General features: G+C 40.0%; 1 long non-coding RNA gene across 1 annotated transcript in view; it reads right to left on the bottom strand.

Moving 5' to 3' along the window:
* Positions 1-228: 228 nt before the first annotated feature.
* Positions 229-25,139, bottom strand: part of LOC145857981 (uncharacterized) — a 209,963-nt gene continuing 185,052 nt past the window's right edge. Inside the window, exon 2 of the long non-coding RNA XR_014378684.1 lies at positions 229-701. This is a non-coding gene — a long non-coding RNA (uncharacterized LOC145857981). The remainder of the gene's footprint in view (positions 702-25,139) is intronic.

Below are 25,139 nucleotides of genomic sequence, written 5' to 3'. Positions count from 1 at the left end.
CCTCCAATGAACCATCAAACAGGCAAAGCTTCAATACAGGACTAAGATTGAATCCTACTACACCGGCTCTGATGCTCATCGGATGTGGCAGGGCTTGGAAACTATTACGGACTACAAAGGGAAACCCAGCCGAGAACTGCCCAGTGACGCGAGCCAACCAGACGAGCTAAATAACTTCTATAATCGCTTCGAGGCAAGTAACACTGAAACATGCATGAGAGCATCAAATCAAAATCAAATCAAATGTATTTATATAGCCCTTCGTACATCAGCTGATATCTCACAGTGCTGTACAGAAACCCAGCCTAAAACCCAAACAGCAAGCAATGCATGTGAAAGAAGCACGGTGGCAAGGAAAAACTCCCTAGGAAAAACTCTAGGAAAGACCAAAAACCTAGGAAGAAACCTAGAGAGGAACCAGGCTATGAGGGGTGGCCAGTCCTCTTCTGGCTGTGACAGGTGGATATTATAACAGAACATGGTCAAGGTGTTAAAATGTTCATAAATGACCAGCATGGTCAAATAATAATAATCATAGTAGTTGTCGAGGGTGCAACAAGCACGTCCGGTGAACAGGTCAGAGTTCCATAGCCGCAGGCAGAACAGTTGAAACTGGAGCAGAAGCACGGCCAGGTGGACTGGGGGACAGCAAGGAGTCATCATGCCAGGTAGTCCTGAGGCATGGTCCTAGGGCTCAGGTCCTCCGAGAGAAAGAAAGAAAGAGAGAGAGAATTAGAGAGAGCATATTTAAATTCACACAGGACACCGGAAAAGACAAGAAAAATACCCCAGATGTAACAGACAGCATAAATACTGGAGGCAGAGACAGGAGGGATCAGAAGACACTGTGGCCCCATCCGATGATACCCCCGGACAGGGCCAAACAGGCAGGATATAACCCCACCCACTTTGCCAAAGCACAGCCCCCACACCACTAGAGGGATGTCTCCAACCACCAACTTACCGTCCTAGGCCGAGTATAGCCCACAAAGATCTCCGCCACGGCACAACCCAAGGGGGGGGGGGCACCAACCCAGACAGGAAGACCACGTCAGTGACTCAACCCACTCAAGTGACGCACCCCTCCCATGGACAGCATGGAAGAACACCAGTAAGCCAGTGACTCAGCCCCTGTAATAGGGTTAGAGGCAGAGAATCCCAGTGGAGAGAGGGGAACCGGCAAGGCAGAGACAGCAAGGGCGGTTTGTTGCTCCAGCCTTTCCGTTCACCTTCACACTCCTGGGCCAGACTATACTTAATCATAGGACCTACTGAAGAGATAAGTCTTCAGTAAAGACTTAAAGGTTGAGACTGAGTCTGCGTCTCTCACATGGGTAGGCAGATCATTCCATAAAAATGGAGCTCTATAGGAGAAAGCCCTACCTCCAGCCGTTTGCTTAGAAATTCTAGGGACAATTAGGAGGCCTGCGTCTTGTGACCGTAGCGTACGTGTAGGTATGTACGGCAGGACCAAATCGGAAAGATAGGTAGGAGCAAGCCCATGTAATGCTTTGTAGGTTAGCAGTAAAACCTTGAAATCAGCCCTTGCCTTTACAGGAAGCCATGGTAGGGAGGCTAACACTGGAGTAACATGATCAAATTTTTTGGTTCTAGTCAGGATTCTAGCAGCCGTATTTAGCACTAACTGAAGTTTGTTTAGTGCTTTATCCGGGTAGCTGGAAAGTAGAGCATTGCAGTAGTCCAGCCTAGAAGTAACAAAAGCATGGATTAATTTTTCTGCATAATTTTTGGACAGAAAGTTTCTGATTTTTGCAATGTTACGTAGATGGAAAAAAGCTGTCCTTGAAACAGTCTTGATATGTTCTTCAAAAGAGAGATCAGGGTCCAGAGTAACGCCGAGGTCCTTCACAGTTTTATTTGAGACGACTGTACAACCATCCAGATTAATTGTCAGATTCAACAGAAGATCTCTTTGTTTCTTGGGACCTAGAACAAGCATCTCTGTTTTGTCCGAGTTTAAAAGTAGAAAGTTTGCAGCCATCCACTTCTTTATGTCTGAAACACAGGCTTCTAGCGAGGGCAATTTTGGGGCTTCACCATGTTTCATTGAAATGTACAGCTGTGTGTCGTCCGCATAGTAGTGAAATTTAACATTATGTTTTCGAATGACATCCCCAAGAGGTAAAATATATAGTGAAAACAATAGTGGTCCTAAAACGGAACCTTGAGGAACACCGACATTTACAATTGATTTGTCAGAGGACAAACCATTCACAGAGACAAACTGATATCTTTCCGACAGATAAGATCTAAACCAGGCCAGAACTTGTCCATGTAGACCAATTTGGGTTTCCAATCTCTCCAAAAGAATGTGGTGGTCAATGGTATCAAAAGCAGCACTAAGATCTAGGAGCACGAGCACAGATGCAGAGCCTCGGTCTGACGTCATTAACCTCTTACATCTAGACGTTCCGCTAGCGGAACACCTGCTCCAATATCCAATGATGGGTGTGGCGTGAAATACAAACTCCTCTAAAATCCGAAAACTTCCATTTTTCAAACATATGACTATTTTACAGCATTTTAAAGACAAGACTCTCGTTAATCTAACCACACTGTCCGATTTCAAAAAGGCTTTACAGCGAAAGCAAAACATTACATTATGTCAGCAGAGTACCCAGCCAGAAATAATCAGACACCCATTTTTCAAGCTAGCATATAATGTCACAAAAACAAAACCACAGCTAAATGCAGCACTAACCTTTGATGATCTTCATCAGATGACAACCCTAGGACATTATGTTATACAATACATGCATGTTTTGTTCAATCAAGTTCATATTTATATCAAAAAACAGCTTTTTTACATTAGCATGTGACGTTCAGAACTTGCATACCCCCCGCAAACATCCGGTGAATTTACTAAATTACTCACGATAAACGTTCACAAAAAACATAACAATTATTTTAAGAATTATAGATACAGAACTCCTCTATGCACTCGATATGTCCAATTTTAATATATCTTTTCGGTGAAAGCACATTTTGCAATATTCTCAGTAGATAGCCCAGCCATCACGGCTAGCTATTTAGACACCGACCAAGTTTAGCCCTGACCAAACTCCGATTTACTATTACAAAAGTTTGATTACCTTTGTTGTCTTCGTCAGAATGCACTCCCAGGACTGCTACTTCAATAACAAATGTTGGTTTGGTCCAAAATAACCCATCGTTATATCCAAATAGCGGTGTTTTGTTCGTGCGTTCTAGACACTATCCGAAGTGTAAATAAGGGTTACGAACATGGCGCAATTCGTGACAAAAGATTTCTAAATATTCCATTACCGTACTTCGAAGCATGTCAACCGCTGTTTAAAATCAATTTTTATGCCATTTTTTCTTGTAAAAAAGCGATAATATTCCGACCAGGAATCTGCGTTTAGGTAAACAGAGGAAAGAAAACAAAGCATTCTGTCGACGCGGGCACGAACCTGAGTCTCACAGTACTGTAACAAGCCACTACCCAAACGCGCTACTTTGTTTCAACCAGAGCCTGCAAAGCCACGATTCAGCTTTTTGCCGCGTTCTGAGAGACCATGTGAGCCGTAGGAAGTGTCACGTAAACAGCAGAGATCCTTTGGTATGGATAGAGATGGCAAAAAAGGCCAAGAAATGGTCAGACAGGGTACTTCCTGTACAGAATCTTCTCAGGTTTTGGCCTGCCAAATGAGTTCTGTTATACTCACAGACACCATTCAAACAGTTTTAGAAACTTTGGAGTGTTTTCTATCCAAAGCTAATAATTATATGCATATTCTAGTTTCTGGGCAGGAGTAATAATAAAATTAAATTGGGTACGTTTTTTATCCGGCTGTGAAAATACTGCCCCCTATCCATAACAGGTAAAAAGGTAATTTACCACCTTCCCAAGTGCAGTCTCAGTGCTGTGATGGGGTCTAAAACCAGACTGAAGCGTTTCGTATACATTGTTTGTCTTCAGGAAGGCAGTGAGTTGCTGCGCAACAGCTTTTTCGAAAATTTTTGAGAGGAATGGAAGATTCGATATAGGCCGATTGTTTTTTATAATTTCTGGGTTAAGATTTGGCTTTTTCAAGAGAGGCTTTATTACTGCCACTTTTAGTGAGCTTGGTACACATCCAGTGGATAGAGAGCCGTTTATTATGTTCAACATAGCAGGGCCAAGCACAGGAAGCAGCTCTTTCAGGAGTTTAGTTGGAATAGGGTCCAGTATGCAGCTTGAGGGTTTAGAGGCCATGATTATTTTCATCATTGTGTCAAGAGATATAGTACTAAAACACTTTAGTATCTCCCTTGATCCTAGGTCCTGGCAGAGTTGTGCAGACTCAGGACAATGGAATATGCAGATTTAAAGAGGAGTCCGTAATTTGCTTTCTAATGATCATGATCTTTTCCTCAAAGAAGTTCATAAATTTATTACTGCTGAAGTGAAAGCCATCCTCCCTTTGCGAATGCTGCTTTTTAGTTAGCTTTGCAACAGTATCAAAAATAAATTTCGGATTGTTCTTATTTTCCTCCGCTAGCGGAACACCTGCTCCAATATCCAATGATAGGCGTGGCGCGAATTACAAATTCCTCAAAAATACAAAAACTTCAATTTTTCAAACATATGACTATTTTACAGCATTTTAAAGACAAGACTCTCCTTTATCTAACCACACTGTTCGATTTCAAAAAGGCTTTACAGCGAAAGCAAAACATTAGATTATGTCAGCAGAGTACCCAGCCAGAAATAATCAGACACCCATTTTTCAAGCTAGCATATAATGTCACAAAAAACAAAACCACAGCTAAATGCAGCACTAACCTTTGATGATCTTCATCAGATGACACACCTAGGACATTATGTTATACAATACATGCATGTTTTGTTCAATCAAGTTCATATTTATATCAAAAACCAGCTTTTTACATTAGCATGTGACGTTCAGAACTAGCATACCCCCCGCAAACCTCCGGTGAATTTACAAAATTACTCACGATAAACATTCACAAAAAACGTAACAATTATTTTAAGAATTATAGATACAGAACTCCTTTGTGCAATCGAGGTGTCCGATTTTAAAATAGCTTTTCGGTGAAAGCACATTTTGCAATATTCTGAGTAGATAGCCCAGCCATCACGGCTAGCTATTTAGACACCCACCAAGTTTAGCCCTGACCAAACTCCGATTTACTATTAGAAAAGTTTGATTACCTTTGGTGTTCTTCGTCAGAATGCACTCCCAGGACTGCTACTTCAATAACAAATGTTGGTTTGGTTCAAAAGAATCCATAGTTATATCCAAATATCGGCGTTTTGTTCGTGCGTTCAAGACACTATCCGAAGTGTAAATAAGGGTCACGAGCACGACGCATTTCGTGACAAAAAAAATCTAAATATTCCATTACCGTACTTCGAAGCATGTCAACCGCTGTTTAAAATCAATTTTTATGCTATAAAAATATAGCATAAAATAATATTCCGACCGGGAAAGCGTGTATACGTACAAAGAGAGAGAAAATAAAAGCATGGGATCCCCTCGTGCACGAGCCTGAGTTTCATAGTACTGTGACCGGCCACTATCCAAACGCGCTACTTTTTTTTAGCCAGAGCCTGCAAAGCCACGATTCAGCTTTTTTCCGCCTTCTGAGAGCCCATGGGAGCCGTAGGAAGTGTCACGTAACAGCAGAGATCCCCTGTATTGGATAGAGATAATCAAGAAGGGCAAGAAATGGTCAGGCAGGGCACTTCCTGTAAGGAATCTTCTCAGGTTTTGGCCTGCCAAATGAGTTCTGTTATACTCACAGACATCATTCAAACAGTTTTAGATACTTTGGAGTGTTTTCTATCCAAAGCTAATAATTATATGCATATTCTAGTTTCTGAGCAGGAGTAATAATCAGATTAAATCGGGTACGTTTTTTATCCAGACGTGAAAATACTGCCCCCTAGCCCTAACAGGTTAACCTGTTAGGGCTAGGGGGCAGCATTGACACGGCTGGATAAAAAACATACCCGATTTAATCTGGTTACCACTCCTACTCAGTAACTAGAATATGCATATACTTATTACATATGGATAGAAAACACCCTACATTTTCTAAAACTGTTTGAATGGTGTCTGTGAGTATAACAGAACTCAAATGGCAGGTCAAAACCTGAGAGATTCCTTTACAGGAAGTGGCCTGTCTGACCATTTCTGGAACTTCTTTGCCATCTCTATCATTTACTAAGGATCTCTGCTCTAATGTGACACTTCCCACGTCTTCCATAGGCTCTCATAGCCCGGGAAAAAAGAGAATGTCGTCATTCCAGCCCCAGGCTGAAACACATTATCGCCTTTCTCAAGTGGCCCATCAAGAGACACTAGCTTATGCGCGTGACCCCGACCGCCCCCGCCTTTGGGATTTTTTCCTCTGTTTGCCGAAAAGGAGATTCCCTGTCGGAATATTATCGCTTTTCTACGAGAAAAATGACGTAAAAATTGATTTTAAACAGCGGTTGACATGCTTCGACGTACGGCAATGGAATACTTTGAATTTTATTGTCAGGAATTGCGCCAAGCGCGCGACACTTCTTTACTATTTCGGATAGTGTCTGGAACGCACGAACAAAACGCCGCTATTCGGATATAACGATGGATTATTTTGGACCAAACCAACATTTGTTATTGAAGTAGACGTCCTGGGTGTGCATTCTGACGAAGACAACAAAAGGTAATGACATTTTTATAATAGTAAATATGATTATGGTGAGTGCTAAACTTGCCGGGTGTCTAAATAGCGAGCCCGTGATGCCTGGGCTATGTACTTAGAATATTGCAAAATGTGCTTTCACCAAAAAGCTATTTTAAAATCGGACATATCGAGTGCATAGAGGAGGTCTGTATCTATAATTCTTAAAATAATTGTTATGCTTTTTGTGAACGTTTATCGTGAGTAATTTAGTAAAATGTTAGCGAATTCCCCGTAAGTTTGCGGGGGGTATGCTAGTTCTGAACGTCACATGCTAATGTAAAAAGCTGGTTTTTGATATAAATATGAACTTGATTGAACAAAACATGCATGTATTGTATAACATAATGTCCTAGGGTTGTCATCTGATGAAGATCATCAAAGGTGAGTGCTGCATTTAGCTGTCTTCTGGGTTTTGGTGACATTATATGCTGGCTTGAAAAATGGGTGTCTGATTATTTCTGGCTTGGTACTCTGCTGACATAATCTAATGTTTTGCTTTCGTTGTAAAGCCTTTTTGAAATCGGACAGTGTGGTTAGATTAACGAGAGTCTTATCTTTAAATGGCTGTAAAATAGTCATATGTTTGAGAAATTGAAGTAATATGATTTTGAAGATTTTGAAAATCGCGCCACAGGCTGGCAGTGGCTGTTACGTAGGTGGGACGAATTCGTCCCGCCGGTCCCATAGAGGTTAACACTAGAATTATTCCACAATACTGACGACAGATCAGCTCCTGGAGAGACATTAGGCCTACCACCGATAGTAGCTAATATCGAGGCATCTCATTCTAATGCTTAGCCTATCCTATAACTGTGACTCGTTTCAGGAAACTAAGAGTATGTCGTGCGCGTCACTACTTCACAGGAGAACATACATTTAGGGCAGAAATGTCTTGTGGAACATGTGAACTTTCATGTGCCTTAGTAACAAACTTGTATGCCATCTGTAAATACAAATACAATTTGTTAAATTACGAGGCTAGTTGGTTTCGCCTCTGAAAAAGACAGAAACCTTCCCGCTGGCCATGATTGGCTGAGATAATGAATGGGCTGGACATGCCGAGAGATGAGTTCATGGTGGTCTGCCATAAAGGACTGTCTATAATGAGCTGCTCAGTTTGGTTTTATAAATTTGTTATTTTACCTTTATTTAAATAGACAAGTCAGTTAAAAACAAATTCTTATTTTTAATGACGGTTTAGGTACAGTGAGTTAACTGCCTTGTTCAGGGGCAGAACAACAGATTTTTACCTTGTCAGCTCAGGGATTCAATCTTGCAACCTTTCGGTTAATAGTTCAACGCTCTCACCACTAGGCTACCTGCCAGGCTACCTGCCACCCCAGTATGTGAAGGTAATCCTTTCTAATGAGGATTTGGCCTGGCACCCCGGTGGCTGGGCCTTGCACCCCGGTGGCTGGGCCTGGCACCCCGGTGGCTGGGCCTGGCACCCCGGTGGCTGGGCCTGGCACCCCGGTGGCTGGGCCTGGCACCCCGGTGGGTGGGCCTATGCCCTCCAAGGCCCAACCATGGCTACGCCTTTACCCAGTCATGTGAAATCCATAGATCACAACCTAATGAATTTATTTCAATTCACTTATTTCCTTATATGAACTGTAACTCAGTAAAAACGTTTAAATTGTTGCATGTTGCGTTTATATTTTTGTTCAGTATACATTTTCAGATATTATATGTTTAATTTTGTCAGAAAGTCTTTTTCATTGCAAGTTAAAGTGTACGGTTAGCTAGCTAGCTAACGTTAGCTGGCTGTCTCGCTAGCCAAAGTTACATGTATGATCTGTGTAGAAATATTATTCGTATCTCAGAGCTATTTGCATCGCTAGTTATAGCCTAATGTTAGCTAGCTAACGTTGCACCTAGTTGGTTAATGTTTAGTTACCTGTAGATTCATGCAGGGTAGTAAGTAACATTATGAGTTGGGATTATGGTTAATTGTTTAGCTAGCTAGGTATCCAACTACATGTATAAACAAAAGACTCCACTATGCAAGTAACCATTTCACTGTACCGTTTACACCTACTATATCCTGTGCATGTGACAAATAAACGTTGGTTTTATTTGATTTAGTTTGTGTTTAACAGAGACGGTAATGCGAAGACCAACATGACCTGCACCAAAGTCAAATCAGGATATAACGTTAGGCCAACGAGACAGTGTCCAAGTTCTAAAATTCTCAGGATGAACGCCCTGCTTTAATTTAGTCTATATCTTATTTATCTTGCAGCCATCTTGGTTTTCAGCCTACACTATTTATCTTTCAGTCATCTCGGTTTTAAGCCTACACTATTTATCTTTCAATCATCTCGGTTTTCAGCCTACACTATTTATCTTTCAGTCATCTCGGTTGTCAGCCGACTCTATCTAGCAGCCATCTCGGGTTTTCAGCCTACACTATTTATCTAGTAGCCATCTTGGTTTTCAGCCTACTCTATTTAACTACCAGCCATCTCGGTTTTCAACCTACTCTATTTATCTAGCAGCCATCTTGGTTTTCAGCCTACACAATTTATCAAGCAGTCATCTTGGTTTTCAGCCTATACTATTTATCTAGCAGCCATCTTGGTTTTCAGCCTACACTACTTATCTTGCAGCCATCTTGGTTCTCAGCCTACACAATTTATCTAGCAGCCATCTTGGTTTTCAGCCTACTCTATTTATCTAGCAGCCATCTTGGTTTCCAGCCTACACTATTTATCTAGCAGCCATCTTGGTTTTCAGCCTACTCTATTTATCCTCTCTAGGGCAGGCGGGACGAATTCGTCCCACCTACGTAACAGCCAGTTGAATCCTGTGGCGCGATTTTCAAATACCTTAAAAATCCTATTACTTCAATTTCTCAAACATATGACTATTTTACAGCTATTTAAAGACAAGACTCTCGTTAATCTAACCACACTGTCCGATTTCAAAAAGGCTTTACAACGAAAGCAAAACATTAGATTATGTCAGCAGAGTACCCAGCCAGAAATAATCAGACACCCATTTTTCAAGCTAGCATATAATGTCACAAAAACCCAGAAGACAGCTAAATGCAGCACTAACCTTTGATGATCTTCAACATATGACAACCCTAGGACATTATGTTATACAATACATGCATGTTTTGTTCAATCAAGTTCATATTTATATCAAAAAACAGCTTTTTACATTAGCAAACTTCCGGGGAATTTACTAACAATTTACTAAATTACTCACGATAAACGTTCACAAAAAGCATAACAATTATTTTAAGAATTATAGATACAGAACTCCTCTATGCACTCGATATGTCCGATTTTAAAATAGCTTTTTGGTGAAAGCACATTTTGCAATATTCTAAGTACATAGCCCAGCCATCACGGGCTAGCTATTTAGACACCCGGCAAGTTTAGCCTTCACCAAAATCAGATTTACTATTATAAAAGTTTGATTACCTTTTGTTGTCTTCGTCAGAATGCACTCCCAGGACTGCTACTTCAATAACAAATGTTGGTTTGGTCCAAAATAATCCATCGTTATATCCGAATAGCGGCGTTTTGTTCGTGCGTCCCAGACACTATCCGAAATGGTAAATCAGGGTTGTGCGCATGGCGTAATTCGTGACAAAAAAAATCTAAATATTCCAATACCGTACCTCGAAGCATGTCAACCGCTGTTTAAAATGAATTTTTATGCAATTTATCTCATAAAAAAGCGATAATATTCCGACCGGGAATCTCCTTTTCGGCAAACAGAGGAAAAAAACACAAAGACGGGGGCGACCAGTGCACGCGCCTAAGCCCACAGTCCCTTGATCGGCCACTTGAGAAAGGCGATAATGTGTTTCAGCCTGGGGCTGGAATGACACCATTCAGGTTTTTCCCGAGCTCTGAGAGCCTACTGGAGCCGTGGGAAGTGTCACGTTACCGCAGAGATCCTTTGTAATTGAATGAGGTGTCAAAGAAAGACAATAAATGGTCAGACATGCCACTTCCTGTAAAGGAATCTCTCAGGTTTTGACCTGCCATTTGAGTTCTGTTATACTCACAGACACCATTCAAACAGTTTTAGAAACTTTGGACTGTTTTCTATCCAAAGCCAATAATTATATGCATATTCTAGTTACTGGGCAGGAGTAGTAACCAGATTAAATCGGGTACGTTTTTACTGCCCCCTAGCCCTAATAGGTTATCTAGCAGCAATCTCCGTTTTCAGCCTACACTATTTATCTAGCAGCAATCTTGGTTTTCAGCCTACTCTATTTATCTAGCAGCCATCTTGGCTTTCATCCTACTCTATTTATCTAGCAGCCATCTTGGTTTTCAGCCTACTCTACTTATCTAGCAGCCATCTTGGTTTTCAGCCTACTCTTTATCTAGCAGCCATCTTGGTTTTCAGCCTACACTATTTATCTAGCAGCCATCTTGGTTTTGAGCCTACACTATTTATCTAGCAGCCATCTTGGTTTTCAGCCTACACTATTTATCTAGCAGCAATCTTGGTTTTCAGCCTAAACTATTTATCTAGCAGCCATCTTGGTTTTCAACCTACACTATTTATCTAGCAGACATCTTGGTTTTCAGCCTAAAATTATTTATTTAGCAGCCATCTCGGTTTTCAGCCTACTCTATTTATCTACCAGCCATCTCGGTTTTCAACCTACTCTATTTATCTAGCAGCCATCTTGGTTTTCAGCCTACACAATTTATCAAGCAGTCATCTTGATTTTCAGCCTATACTATTTATCTAGCAGCCATCTTGGTTTTCAGCCTACACTACTTATCTTGCAGCCATCTTGGTTCTCAGCATACACAATTTATCTAGCAGCCATCTTGGTTTTCAGCCTACTCTATTTATCTAGCAGCCATCTTGGTTTCCAGCCTACACTATTTATCTAGCAGCCATGTTGGTTTTCAGCCTACTCTATTTATCTAGCAGCCATCTTGGTTTTCAGCCTACTCTTTTTCTAGCAGCCATCTTGGTTTTCAGCCTACTCTTTTTCTAGCAGCCATCTTGGTTTTCAGCCTACACTATTTATCTAGCAGCCATCTTGGTTTTCAGCCTACACTATTTATCTAGCAGCCATCTTGGTTTTCAGCCTACTCTATTTATCTAGCCGCCATCTTATTTTTCAGCCTATTTATCTAGCAGCCATCTTGGTTTTAAGCCTACTCTATTTATCTAGCAGCATCTTGGTTTTAAGTCTACACTATTGATCTAGCAGCCATCTTGGTTTTCAGCCTACACTATTTATCTAGCAGCCATTCTGGTTTTCAGCCAACACTATTTATCTTGCAGTCATCTCGGTTTTCAGCCTACACTATTTATCAGCAGCCATCTTGGTTTTCAGCCTACACTATTTATCTAGCAGCCATCTCGGTTTTCTGCCTACACTATTTATCTAGCAGCCATCTTGGTTTTCAGCCTACACTATTTATCTAGCAGCCATCTTGGCTTTCAGCCTACAATATTTATCTAGCTGCCATCTTGGTTTTCAGCCTACTCTATTTATCTAGCAGCCATCTTGGTTTTCAGCCTACACTATTTATCTAGCAGCCATCTTTGTTTTCAGCCTACACTATTTATCTAGCAGCCATCTTGGTTTTCAGCTAACACTATTTATCTAGCAGTCATCTTGGTTTTCAGCCTACACTATTTATCTAGCAGCCATCTTGGTTTTCAGCCTACACTATTTATCTAGCAGCAATCTTGGTTTTCAGCCTAAACTATTTATCTAGCAGCCATCTTGGTTTTCAGCTCATACTATTTATCCAGCAGCCATCTTGGTTTTCAGCCTACACTATTTATCTAGCAGCCATCTCGGTTTTCTGCCTACACTATTTATCTAGCAGCCATCTTGGTTTTCAGCCTACACTATTCATCTAGCAGCCATCTTGGTTTTCAGCCTAAACTATTTATCTAGCAGCCATCTTTGTTTTCAGCCTACACTATTTATCCAGCAGCCATCTTGGCTTTCAGCCTACACTATTTATCTAGCTGCCATCTTGGTTTTCAGCCTACACTAATTATCTAGCAGCAATCTTGGTTTTCAGCCTAAACTATTTATCTAGCAGCCATCTTGGTTTTCAGCTTATACTATTTATCCAGCAGCCATCTTGGTTTTCAGCCTACACTATTTATCTAGCAGCAATCTTGGTTTTCACCCTAAACTATTTATCTAGCAGCCATCTTGGTTTTCAGCTTATACTATTTATTCAGCAGCCATCTTGGTTTTCAGCCTACACTATTTATCTAGCAGCCATCTTGGTTTTCAGCCTACACTATTTATCTAGAGGCCATCTTGGTTATCAGCCTACTCTATTTATCTAGCAGCCATCTTGGTTTTCAGCCTACACTTTTTATCTAGCAGCCATCTTTGTTTTCACCCTAAACTATTTATCTAGCAGCCATCTTGGTTTTCAGCTTATACTATTTATTCAGCAGCCATCTTGGTTTTCAGCCTACACTATTTATCTAGCAGCCATCTTGGTTTTCAGTCTACACTATTTATCTAGCAGCCATCTTGGTTTTCAGCCTACACTATTTATCTAGCAGCCATCTTTGTTTTCAGCCTACACTATTTATCTAGCAGCCATCTTGGTTTTCAGCCGACACTATTTATCTAGCAGCAATCTTGGTTTTCAGCCTACTCTATTTATCTAGCCGCCATCTTATTTTTCAGCCTATTTATCTAGCAGCCATCTTGGTTTTAAGCCTACTCTATTTATCTAGCAGCCATCTTGGTGTTCAGTCTACACTATTGATCTAGCAGCCATCTTGGTTTTCAGCCTACACTATTTATCTAGCAGCCATTCTGGTTTTCAGCCAACACTATTTATCTTGCAGTCATCTCGGTTTTCAGCCTACACTATTTATCTAGCAGCCATCTTGGTTTTCAGCCTACACTATTTATCTAGCAGCCATCTCGGTTTTCTGCCTACACTATTTATCTAGCAGCCATCTTGGTTTTCAGCCTACACTATTTATCTAGCAGCCATCTTGGTTTTCAGCCTACACTATTTATCTAGCAGGCATCTTTGTTTTCAGCCTACACTATTTATCCAGCAGCCATCTTGGCTTTCAACCTACACTATTTATCTAGCAGCCATCTTGGTTTTCAGCCTAAACTATTTATCTAGCAGCCATCTTTGTTTTCAGCCTACACTATTTATCCAGCAGCCATCTTGGATTTCAGCCTACACTATTTATCTAGCTGCCATCTTGGTTTTCAGCCTACTCTTCTTATCTAGCAGCCATCTTGGTTTTCAGCCTAAACTATTTATCTAGCAGCCATCTTGGTTTTCAGCTTATACTATTTATTCAGCAGCCATCTTTGTTTTCAGCCTACACTATTTATCTAGCAGCCATCTTGGTTTTCAGCTAACACTATTTATCTAGCAGTCATCTTGGTTTTCAGCCTACACTATTTATCTAGCAGCCATCTTGGTTTTCAGCCTACACTAATTATCTAGCAGCAATCTTGGTTTTCAGCCTAAACTATTTATCTAGCAGCCATCTTGGTTTTCAGCTTATACTATTTATCCAGCAGCCATCTTGGTTTTCAGCCTACACTATTTATCTAGCAGCAATCTTGGTTTTCACCCTAAACTATTTATCTAGCAGCCATCTTGGTTTTCAGCCTACACTATTTATCTAGCAGCCATCTTGGTTTTCACCCTAAACTATTTATCTAGCAGCCATCTTGGTTTTCAGCTTATACTATTTATTCAGCAGCCATCTTCGTTTTCAGCCTACACTATTTATCTAGCAGCCATCTTGGTTTTCAGCCTACACTAATTATCTAGCAGCAATCTTGGTTTTCAGCCTAAACTATTTATCTAGCAGCCATCTTGGTTTTCAGCTTATACTATTTATCCAGCAGCCATCTTGGTTTTCAGCCTACACTATTTATCTAGCAGCAATCTTGGTTTTCACCCTAAACTATTTATCTAGCAGCCATCTTGGTTTTCAGCCTACACTATTTATCTAGCAGCAATCTTGGTTTTCACCCTAAACTATTTATCTAGCAGCCATCTTGGTTTTCAGCTTATACTATTTATTCAGCAGCCATCTTGGTTTTCAGCCTACGCTATTTATCTAGCAGCCATCTTGGTTTTCAGCCTACACTATTTATCTAGAGGCCATCTTGGTTTTCAGCCTACTCTATTTATCTAGCAGCCATCTTGGTTTTCAGCCTACACTTTTTATCTAGCAGCCATCTTTGTTTTCACCCTAAACTATTTATCTAGCAGCCATCTTGGTTTTCAGCTTATACTATTTATTCAGCAGCCATCTTGGTTTTCAGCCTACACTATTTATCTAGCAGCCATCTTGGTTTTCAGTCTACACTATTTATCTAGCAGCCATCTTGGTTTTCAGCCTACACTATTTATCTAGCAGCCATCTTTGTTTTCAGCCTACACTATTTATCTAGCAGCCATCTTGGTTTTCAGCCGACACTATTTATCTAGCAGCAATCTTGGTTTTCAGCCTAAACTATTTATCTAGCAGCCATCTTGGTTTTCAGCTCATACTATTTATCCAGCAGCCATCTTGGTTTTTAGCCTACACTATTTATCTAGCAGCAATCTTGGTTTTCAGCCTAAACTATTTATCTAGCAGCCATCTTGGTTTTCAGCTTATACTATTTATTCAGCAGCCATCTTGGTTTTCAGCCTACACTATTTATCTAGCAGCCATCTTGGTTTTCAGCTTACTCTATTTATCTAGCCGCCATCTTATTTTTCAGCCTATTTATCTAGCATCCATCTTGGTTTTAAGCCTACTCTATTTATCTAGCTGCCATCTTGGTTTTCAGCCTACTCTATTTATCTAGCAGCCATCTTGGTTTTCAGCCTACACTATTTATCTAGCAGCCATCTTGGTTTTCAGCCTACACTATTTATCTAGAGGCCATCTTGGTTTTCAGCCTACTCTATTTATCTAGCAGCCATCTTGGTTTTCAGCCTACACTATTTATCTAGAGGCCATCTTGGATTTCAGCCTACTCTATTTATCTAGCAGCCATCTTGGTTTTCAGCCTACACTTTTTATCTAGCAGCCATCTTTGTTTTCAGCCTACACTATTTATCTAGCAGCCATCTTGGTTTTCAGCTAACACTATTTATCTAGCAGCCATCTTGGTTTTAAGCAAACTCTATTTATCTAGCAGCCATCTTGGTTTTCAGCCTACTCTATTTATCTAGCAGCCATCTTGGTTTTCAGCCTACACTATTTATCTAGCAGCCATCTTGTTTTTCAGCCTAGACTATTTATCTAGAGGCCATCTTGGTTTTCAGCCTACTCTATTTATCTAGCAGCCATCTTGGTTTTCAGCCTACACTTTTTATCTAGCAGCCATCTTTGTTTTCACCCTAAACTATTTATCTAGCAGCCATCTTGGTTTTCAGCTTATACTATTTATTCAGCAGCCATCTTGGTTTTCAGCCTACACTATTTATCTAGCAGCCATCTTGGTTTTCAGTCTACACTATTTATCTAGCAGCCATCTTGGTTTTCAGCCTACACTATTTATCTAGCAGCCATTTTTGTTTTCAGCCTACACTATTTATCTAGCAGCCATCTTGGTTTTCAGCCGACACTATTTATCTAGCAGCAATCTTGGTTTTCAGCCTAAACTATTTATCTAGCAGCCATCTCGGTTTTCAGCTCATACTATTTATCCAGCAGCCATCTTGGTTTTCAGCCTACACTATTTATCTAGCAGCAATCTTGGTTTTCAGCCTAAACTATTTATCTAGCAGCCATCTTGGTTTTCAGCTTATACTATTTATTCAGCAGCCATCTTGGTTTTCAGCCTACACTATTTATCTAGCAGCCATCTTGGTTTTCAGCTTACTCTATTTATCTAGCCGCCATCTTATTTTTCAGCCTATTTATCTAGCATCCATCTTGGTTTTAAGCCTACTCTATTTATCTAGCTGCCATCTTGGTTTTCAGCCTACTCTATTTATCTAGCAGCCATCTTGGTTTTCAGCCTACACTATTTATCTAGCAGCCATCTTGGTTTTCAGCCTACACTATTTATCTAGAGGCCATCTTGGTTTTCAGCCTACTCTATTTATCTAGCAGCCATCTTGGTTTTCAGCCTACACTATTTATCTAGAGGCCATCTTGGATTTCAGCCTACTCTATTTATCTAGCAGCCATCTTGGTTTTCAGCCTACACTTTTTATCTAGCAGCCATCTTTGTTTTCAGCCTACACTATTTATCTAGCAGCCATCTTGGTTTTCAGCTAACACTATTTATCTAGCAATCATCTTGGTTTTCAGCCTACACTATTTATCTAGCAGCCATCTTGGTTTTCAGCCAACACTATTTATCTAGAATCAATCTTGGTTTTCAGCCTAAACTATTTATCTCGCAGCCATCTTGGTTTTCAGCTCATACTATTTATCCAGCAGCCATCTTGGTTTTCAGCCTACACTATTTATCTAGCAGCAATCTTGGTTTTCAGCCTAAACTATTTATCTAGCAGCCATCTTGGTTTTCAGCTTATACTATTTATTCAGCAGCCATCTTTGTTTTCAGCCTACTCTATTTATCTAGCCGCCATCTTATTTTTCAGCCTATTTATCTAGCAGCCATCTTGGTTTTAAGCAAACTCTATTTATCTAGCAGCCATCTTGGTTTTCAGCCTACTCTATTTATCTAGCAGCCATCTTGGTTTTCAGCCTACACTATTTATCTAGCAGCCATCTTGTTTTTCAGCCTAGACTATTTATCTAGAGGCCATCTTGGTTTTCAGCCTACTCTATTTATCTAGCAGCCATCTTGGTTTTCAGCCTACACTTTTTATCTAGCAGCCATCTTTGTTTTCACCCTAAACTATTTATCTAGCAGCCATCTTGGTTTTCAGCTTATACTATTTATTCAGCAGCCATCTTGGTTTTCAGCCTACACTATTTATCTAGCAGCCATCTTGGTTTTCAGTCTACACTATTTATCTAGCAGCCATCTTGGTTTTCAGCCTACACTATTTATCTAGCAGCCATTTTTGTTTTCAGCCTACACTATTTATCTAGCAGCCATCTTGGTTTTCAGCCGACACTATTTATCTAGCAGCAATCTTGGTTTTCAGCCTAAACTATTTATCTAGCAGCCATCTCGGTTTTCAGCTCATACTATTTATCCAGCAGCCATCTTGGTTTTCAGCCTACACTATTTATCTAGCAGCAATCTTGGTTTTCAGCCTAAACTATTTATCTAGCAGCCATCTTGGTTTTCAGCTTATACTATTTATTCAGCAGCCATCTTGGTTTTCAGCCTACACTATTTATCTAGCAGCCATCTTGGTTTTCAGCTTACTCTATTTATCTAGCCGCCATCTTATTTTTCAGCCTATTTATCTAGCAGCCATCTTGGTTTTAAGCCTACTCTATTTATCTAGCAGCCATCTTGGTTTTCAGCCTACACTATTTATCTAGCAGCCATCTTGGTTTTCAGCCTACACTATTTATCTAGCAGCCATCTTGGTTTTCAGCCTACACTATTTATCTAGAGGCCATCTTGGTTTTCAGCCTACTCTATTTATCTAGCAGCCATCTTGGTTTTCAGCCTACACTTTTTATCTAGCAGCCATCTTTGTTTTCAGCCTACACTATTTATCTAGCAGCCATCTTGGTTTTCAGCTAACACTATTTATCTAGCAATCATCTTGGTTTTCAGCCTACACTATTTATCTAGCAGCCATCTTGGTTTTCAGCCAACACTATTTATCTAGCAGCAATCTTGGTTTTCAGCCTAAACTATTTATCTAGCAGCCATCTTGGTTTTCAGCTCATACTATTTATCCAGCAGCCATCTTGGTTTTCAGCCTACACTATTTATCTAGCAGCAATCTTGGTTTTCAGCCTACTCTATTTATCTAGCAGCCATCTTTGTTTTCACCCTAAACTATTTATCTAGCAGCCATCTTGGTTTTCAGCTTATACTATTTATTCAGCAGCCATCTTGGTTTTCAGCCTACACTATTTATCTAGCAGCCATCTTGGTTTTCAGTCTACACTATTTATCTAGCAGCCATCTTGGTTTTCAGCCTACACTATTTATCTAGCAGCCATTTTTGTTTTCAGCCTACACTATTTATCTAGCAGCCACCTTGGTTTTCAGCCGACACTATTTATCTAGCAGCAATCTTGGTTTTCAGCCTAAACTATTTATCTAGCAGCCATCTCGGTTTTCAGCTCATACTATTTATCCAGCAGCCATCTTGGTTTTCAGCCTACACTATTTATCTAGCAGCAATCTTGGTTTTCAGCCTAAACTATTTATCTAGCAGCCATCTTGGTTTTCAGCTTATACTATTTATTCAGCAGCCATCTTTGTTTTCAGCCTACTCTATTTATCTAGCCACCATCTTATTTTTCAGCCTATTTATCTAGCAGCCATCTTGGTTTTCAGCCTACTCTATTTATCTAGCAGCCATCTTGGTTTTCAGCCTACACTATTTATCTAGCAGCCATCTTGGTTTTCAGCCTACACTATTTATCTAGAGGCCATCTTGGTTTTCAGCCTACTCTATTTATCTAGCAGCCATCTTGGTTTTCAGTCTACACTATTGATCTAGCAGCCATCTTTGTTTTCAGCCTACACTATTTATCTAGCAGCCATCTTGGTTTTCAGTCTACACTATTGATCTACCAGCCATCTTGGTTTTCAGCCTACACTATTTATCTAGCAGCCATCTTTGTTTTCAGCCTACACTATTTATCTAGCAGCCATCTTGGTTTTCAGCTAACACTTTTTATCTAGCAGTCATCTTGGTTTTCAGCCTACACTATTTATCTAGCAGCCATCTTGGTTTTCAGCCGACACTATTTATCTAGCAGTAATCTTGGTTTTCAGCCTAAACTATTTATCCAGCAGCCATCTTGGTTTTCAGCCTACACTATTTATCTAGCAGCAATCTTGGTTTTCAGCCTAAACTATTTATCTAGCAGCCATCTTGGTTTTCAGCTTATACTATTTATTCAGCAGCCATCTTGGTTTTCAGCCTACACTATTTATCTAGCAGCCATCTTTGTTTTCAGCCTACTCTAATTATCTAGCCGCCATCTTATTTTTCAGCCTATTTATCTAGCAGCCATCTTGGTTTTAAGCCTACTCTATTTATCTAGCAGCCATCTTGGTTTTCAGCCTACTCTATTTATATAGCAGCCATCTTGGTTTTCAGCCTACACTATTTATCTAGCAGCCATCTTGGTTTTCAGCCTACACTATTTATCTAGAGGCCATCTTGGTTTTCAGCCTACTCTATTTATCTAGCAGCCATCTTTGTTTTCAGCCTACACTATTTATCTAGCAGCCATCTTGGTTTTCAGCTAACACTATTTATCTAGCAGTCATCTTGGTTTTCAGCCTACACTATTTATCTAGCAGCCATCTTGGTTTTCAGCCGACACTATTTATCTAGCAGCAATCTTGGTTTTCAGCCTAAACTATTTATCTCGCAGCCATCTTGGTTTTCAGCTCATACTATTTATCCAGCAGCCATCTTGGTTTTCAGCCTACACTATTTATCTAGCAGCAATCTTGGTTTTCAGCCTAAACTATTTATCTAGCAGCCATCTTGGTTTTCAGCTTATACTATTTATTCAGCAGCCATCTTGGTTTTCAGCCTACACTATTTATCTAGCAGCCATCTTTGTTTTCAGCCTACTCTATTTATCTAGCCGCCATCTTATTTTTCAGCCTATTTATCTAGCAGCCATCTTTGTTTTAAGCCTACTCTATTTATCTAGCAGCCATCTTGGTTTTCAGCCTACACTATTTATCTAGCAGCCATCTTGGTATTCAGCCTACTCTATTTATCTAGCAGCAATCTTGGTTTTCAGCCTACACTATTTATCTAGCAGCCATCTTGGTTTTCAGCCTACACTATTTATCTAGAGGCCATCTTGGTTTTTTAGCCTACTCTATTTATCTAGCAGCCATCTTGGTTTTCAGTCTACACTATTGATCTAGCAGCCATCTTGGTTTTCAGCCTACACTATTTATCTAGCAGCCATCCTGGTTTTCAGCCAACACTATTTATCTAGCAGTCATCTCGGTTTTCAGCCTACACTATTTATCTAGCAGCCATCTTGGTTTTCAGCCTACACTATTTATCTAGCAGCCATCTCGGTTTTCTGCCTCCACTATTTATCTAGCAGCCATCTTGGTTTTCAGCCTACACTATTTATCTAGCAGCCATCTTGGTTTTCAGCCTACTCTATTTATCTAGCAGCCATCTTTGTTTTCACCCTAAACTATTTATCTAGCAGCCATCTTGGTTTTCAGCTTATACTATTTATTCAGCAGCCATCTTGGTTTTCAGCCTACACTATTTATCTAGCAGCCATCTTGGTTTTCAGTCTACACTATTTATCTAGCAGCCATCTTGGTTTTCAGCCTACACTATTTATCTAGCAGCCATTTTTGTTTTCAGCCTACACTATTTATCTAGCAGCCATCTTGGTTTTCAGCCGACACTATTTATCTAGCAGCAATCTTGGTTTTCAGCCTAAACTATTTATCTAGCAGCCATCTTGGTTTTCAGCTCATACTATTTATCCAGCAGCCATCTTGGTTTTCAGCCTACACTATTTATCTAGCAGCAATCTTGGTTTTCAGCCTAAACTATTTATCTAGCAGCCATCTTGGTTTTCAGCTTATACTATTTATTCAGCAGCCATCTTTGTTTTCAGCCTACTCTATTTATCTAGCCACCATCTTATTTTTCAGCCTATTTATCTAGCAGCCATCTTGGTTTTCAGCCTACTCTATTTATCTAGCAGCCATCTTGGTTTTCAGCCTACACTATTTATCTAGCAGCCATCTTGGTTTTCAGCCTACACTATTTATCTAGAGGCCATCTTGGTTTTCAGCCTACTCTATTTATCTAGCAGCCATCTTGGTTTTCAGTCTACACTATTGATCTAGCAGCCATCTTTGTTTTCAGCCTACACTATTTATCTAGCAGCCATCTTGGTTTTCAGTCTACACTATTGATCTACCAGCCATCTTGGTTTTCAGCCTACACTATTTATCTAGCAGCCATCTTTGTTTTCAGCCTACACTATTTATCTAGCAGCCATCTTGGTTTTCAGCTAACACTTTTTATCTAGCAGTCATCTTGGTTTTCAGCCTACACTATTTATCTAGCAGCCATCTTGGTTTTCAGCCGACACTATTTATCTAGCAGTAATCTTGGTTTTCAGCCTAAACTATTTATCCAGCAGCCATCTTGGTTTTCAGCCTACACTATTTATCTAGCAGCAATCTTGGTTTTCAGCCTAAACTATTTATCTAGCAGCCATCTTGGTTTTCAGCTTATACTATTTATTCAGCAGCCATCTTGGTTTTCAGCCTACACTATTTATCTAGCAGCCATCTTTGTTTTCAGCCTACTCTAATTATCTAGCCGCCATCTTATTTTTCAGCCTATTTATCTAGCAGCCATCTTGGTTTTAAGCCTACTCTATTTATCTAGCAGCCATCTTGGTTTTCAGCCTACTCTATTTATATAGCAGCCATCTTGGTTTTCAGCCTACACTATTTATCTAGCAGCCATCTTGGTTTTCAGCCTACACTATTTATCTAGAGGCCATCTTGGTTTTCAGCCTACTCTATTTATCTAGCAGCCATCTTTGTTTTCAGCCTACACTATTTATCTAGCAGCCATCTTGGTTTTCAGCTAACACTATTTATCTAGCAGTCATCTTGGTTTTCAGCCTACACTATTTATCTAGCAGCCATCTTGGTTTTCAGCCGACACTATTTATCTAGCAGCAATCTTGGTTTTCAGCCTAAACTATTTATCTCGCAGCCATCTTGGTTTTCAGCTCATACTATTTATCCAGCAGCCATCTTGGTTTTCAGCCTACACTATTTATCTAGCAGCAATCTTGGTTTTCAGCCTAAACTATTTATCTAGCAGCCATCTTGGTTTTCAGCTTATACTATTTATTCAGCAGCCATCTTGGTTTTCAGCCTACACTATTTATCTAGCAGCCATCTTTGTTTTCAGCCTACTCTATTTATCTAGCCGCCATCTTATTTTTCAGCCTATTTATCTAGCAGCCATCTTTGTTTTAAGCCTACTCTATTTATCTAGCAGCCATCTTGGTTTTCAGCCTACACTATTTATCTAGCAGCCATCTTGGTATTCAGCCTACTCTATTTATCTAGCAGCAATCTTGGTTTTCAGCCTACACTATTTATCTAGCAGCCATCTTGGTTTTCAGCCTACACTATTTATCTAGAGGCCATCTTGGTTTTTTATCCTACTCTATTTATCTAGCAGCCATCTTGGTTTTCAGTCTACACTATTGATCTAGCAGCCATCTTGGTTTTCAGCCTACACTATTTATCTAGCAGCCATCCTGGTTTTCAGCCAACACTATTTATCTAGCAGTCATCTCGGTTTTCAGCCTACACTATTTATCTAGCAGCCATCTTGGTTTTCAGCCTACACTATTTATCTAGCAGCCATCTCGGTTTTCTGCCTCCACTATTTATCTAGCAGCCATCTTGGTTTTCAGCCTACACTATTTATCTAGCAGCCATCTTGGTTTTCAGCCTACACTATTTATCTAGCAGCCATCTTTGTTTTCAGCCTACACTATTTATCCAGCAGCCATCTTGGCTTTCAGCCTACACTATTTATCTAGCTGCCATCTTGGTTTTCAGCCTACTCTATTTATCTAGCAGCCATCTTGGTTTTCAGTCTACACTATTTATCTAGCAGCCATCTTTGTTTTCAGCCTACACTATTTATCTAGAAGCTATCTTGGTTTTCAGCTAACACTATTTATCTAGCAGTCATCTTGATTTTCAGCCTACACTATTTATCTGGCAGCCATCTTGGTTTTCAGCCTACACTAATTATCTAGCAGCAATCTTGGTTTTCAGCCTAAACTATTTATCTAGCAGACATCTTGGTTTTCAGCCTAAAATTATTTATTTAGCAGCCATCTCGGTTTTCAGCCTACTCTATTTATCTACCAGCCATCTCGGTTTTCAACCTACTCTATTTATCTAGCAGCCATCTTGGTATTCAGCCTACACAATTTATCAAGCAGTCATCTTGATTTTCAGCCTATACTATTTATCTGGCAGCCATCTTGGTTTTCAGCCTACACTACTTATCTTGCAGCCATCTTGGTTCTCAGCATACACAATTTATCTAGCAGCCATCTTAGTTTTCAGCCTACTCTATTTATCTAGCAGCCATCTTGGTTTCCAGCCTACACTATTTATCTAGCAGCCATCTTGGCTTTCAGCCTACTCTATTTATCTAGCAGCCATCTTGATTTTCAGCCTACTCTATTTATCTAGCAGCCATGTTGGTTTTCAGCCTACTCTATTTATCTAGCAGCCATCTTGGTTTTCAGCCTACTCTTTTTCTAGCAGCCATCTTGGTTTTCAGCCTACTCTTTTTCTAGCAGCCATCTTGGTTTTCAGCCTACACTATTTATCTAGCAGCCATCTTGGTTTTCAGCCTACACTATTTATCTAGCAGCCATCCTGGTTTTCAGCCAACACTATTTATCTAGCAGTCATCTCGGTTTTCAGCCTACACTATTTATCTAGCAGCCATCTCGGTTTTCAGCCTACACTATTTATCTAGCAGCCATCTCGGTTTTCTGCCTACACTATTTATCTAGCAGCCATCTTGGTTTTCAGCCTACACTATTTATCTAGCAGCCATCTTGGTTTTCAGCCTACACTATTTATCTAGCAGGCATCTTTGTTTTCAGCCTACACTTTTTATCCAGCAGCCATCTTGGCTTTCAGCCTACACTATTTATCTAGCTGCCATCTTGGTTTTCAGCCTACTCTATTTATCTAGCAGCCATCTTGGTTTTCAGCCTACACTATTTATCTAGCAGCCATCTTTGTTTTCAGCCTACACTATTTATCTAGCAGCCATCTTGGTTTTCAGCTAACACTATTTATCTAGCAGTCATCTTGGTTTTCAGCCTACACTATTTATCTAGCAGCCATCTTGGTTTTCAGCCTACACTATTTATCTAGCAGCAATCTTGGTTTTCAGCCTAAACTATTTATCTAGCAGCCATCTTGGTTTTCAGCTCATACTATTTATCTAGCAGCCATCTTGGTTTTCAGCCTACACTATTTATCTAGCAGCAATCTTGGTTTTCAGCCTAAACTATTTATCTAGCAGCCATCATGGTTTCAGCTTATACTATTTATTCAGCAGCCATCTTGGTTTTCAGCCTACACTATTTATCTAGCAGCCATCTTGGTTTTCAGCCTACACTATTTATCTAGCAGCCATCTTTGTTTTCAGCCTACACTTTTTATCCAGCAGCCATCTTGGCTTTCAGCCTACACTATTTATCTAGCTGCCATCTTGGTTTTCAGCCTACTCTATTTATCTAGCAGCCATCTTGGTTTTCAGCCTACACTATTTATC

The sequence above is a fragment of the Salmo salar genome, chromosome 09 (assembly GCF_965601325.2).
Source record: "Salmo salar chromosome 09, fSalSal1, whole genome shotgun sequence".
NCBI classification, from domain to species: domain Eukaryota; kingdom Metazoa; phylum Chordata; class Actinopteri; order Salmoniformes; family Salmonidae; genus Salmo; species Salmo salar.
This window is presented reverse-complemented; position numbering and strand designations above follow the sequence as displayed.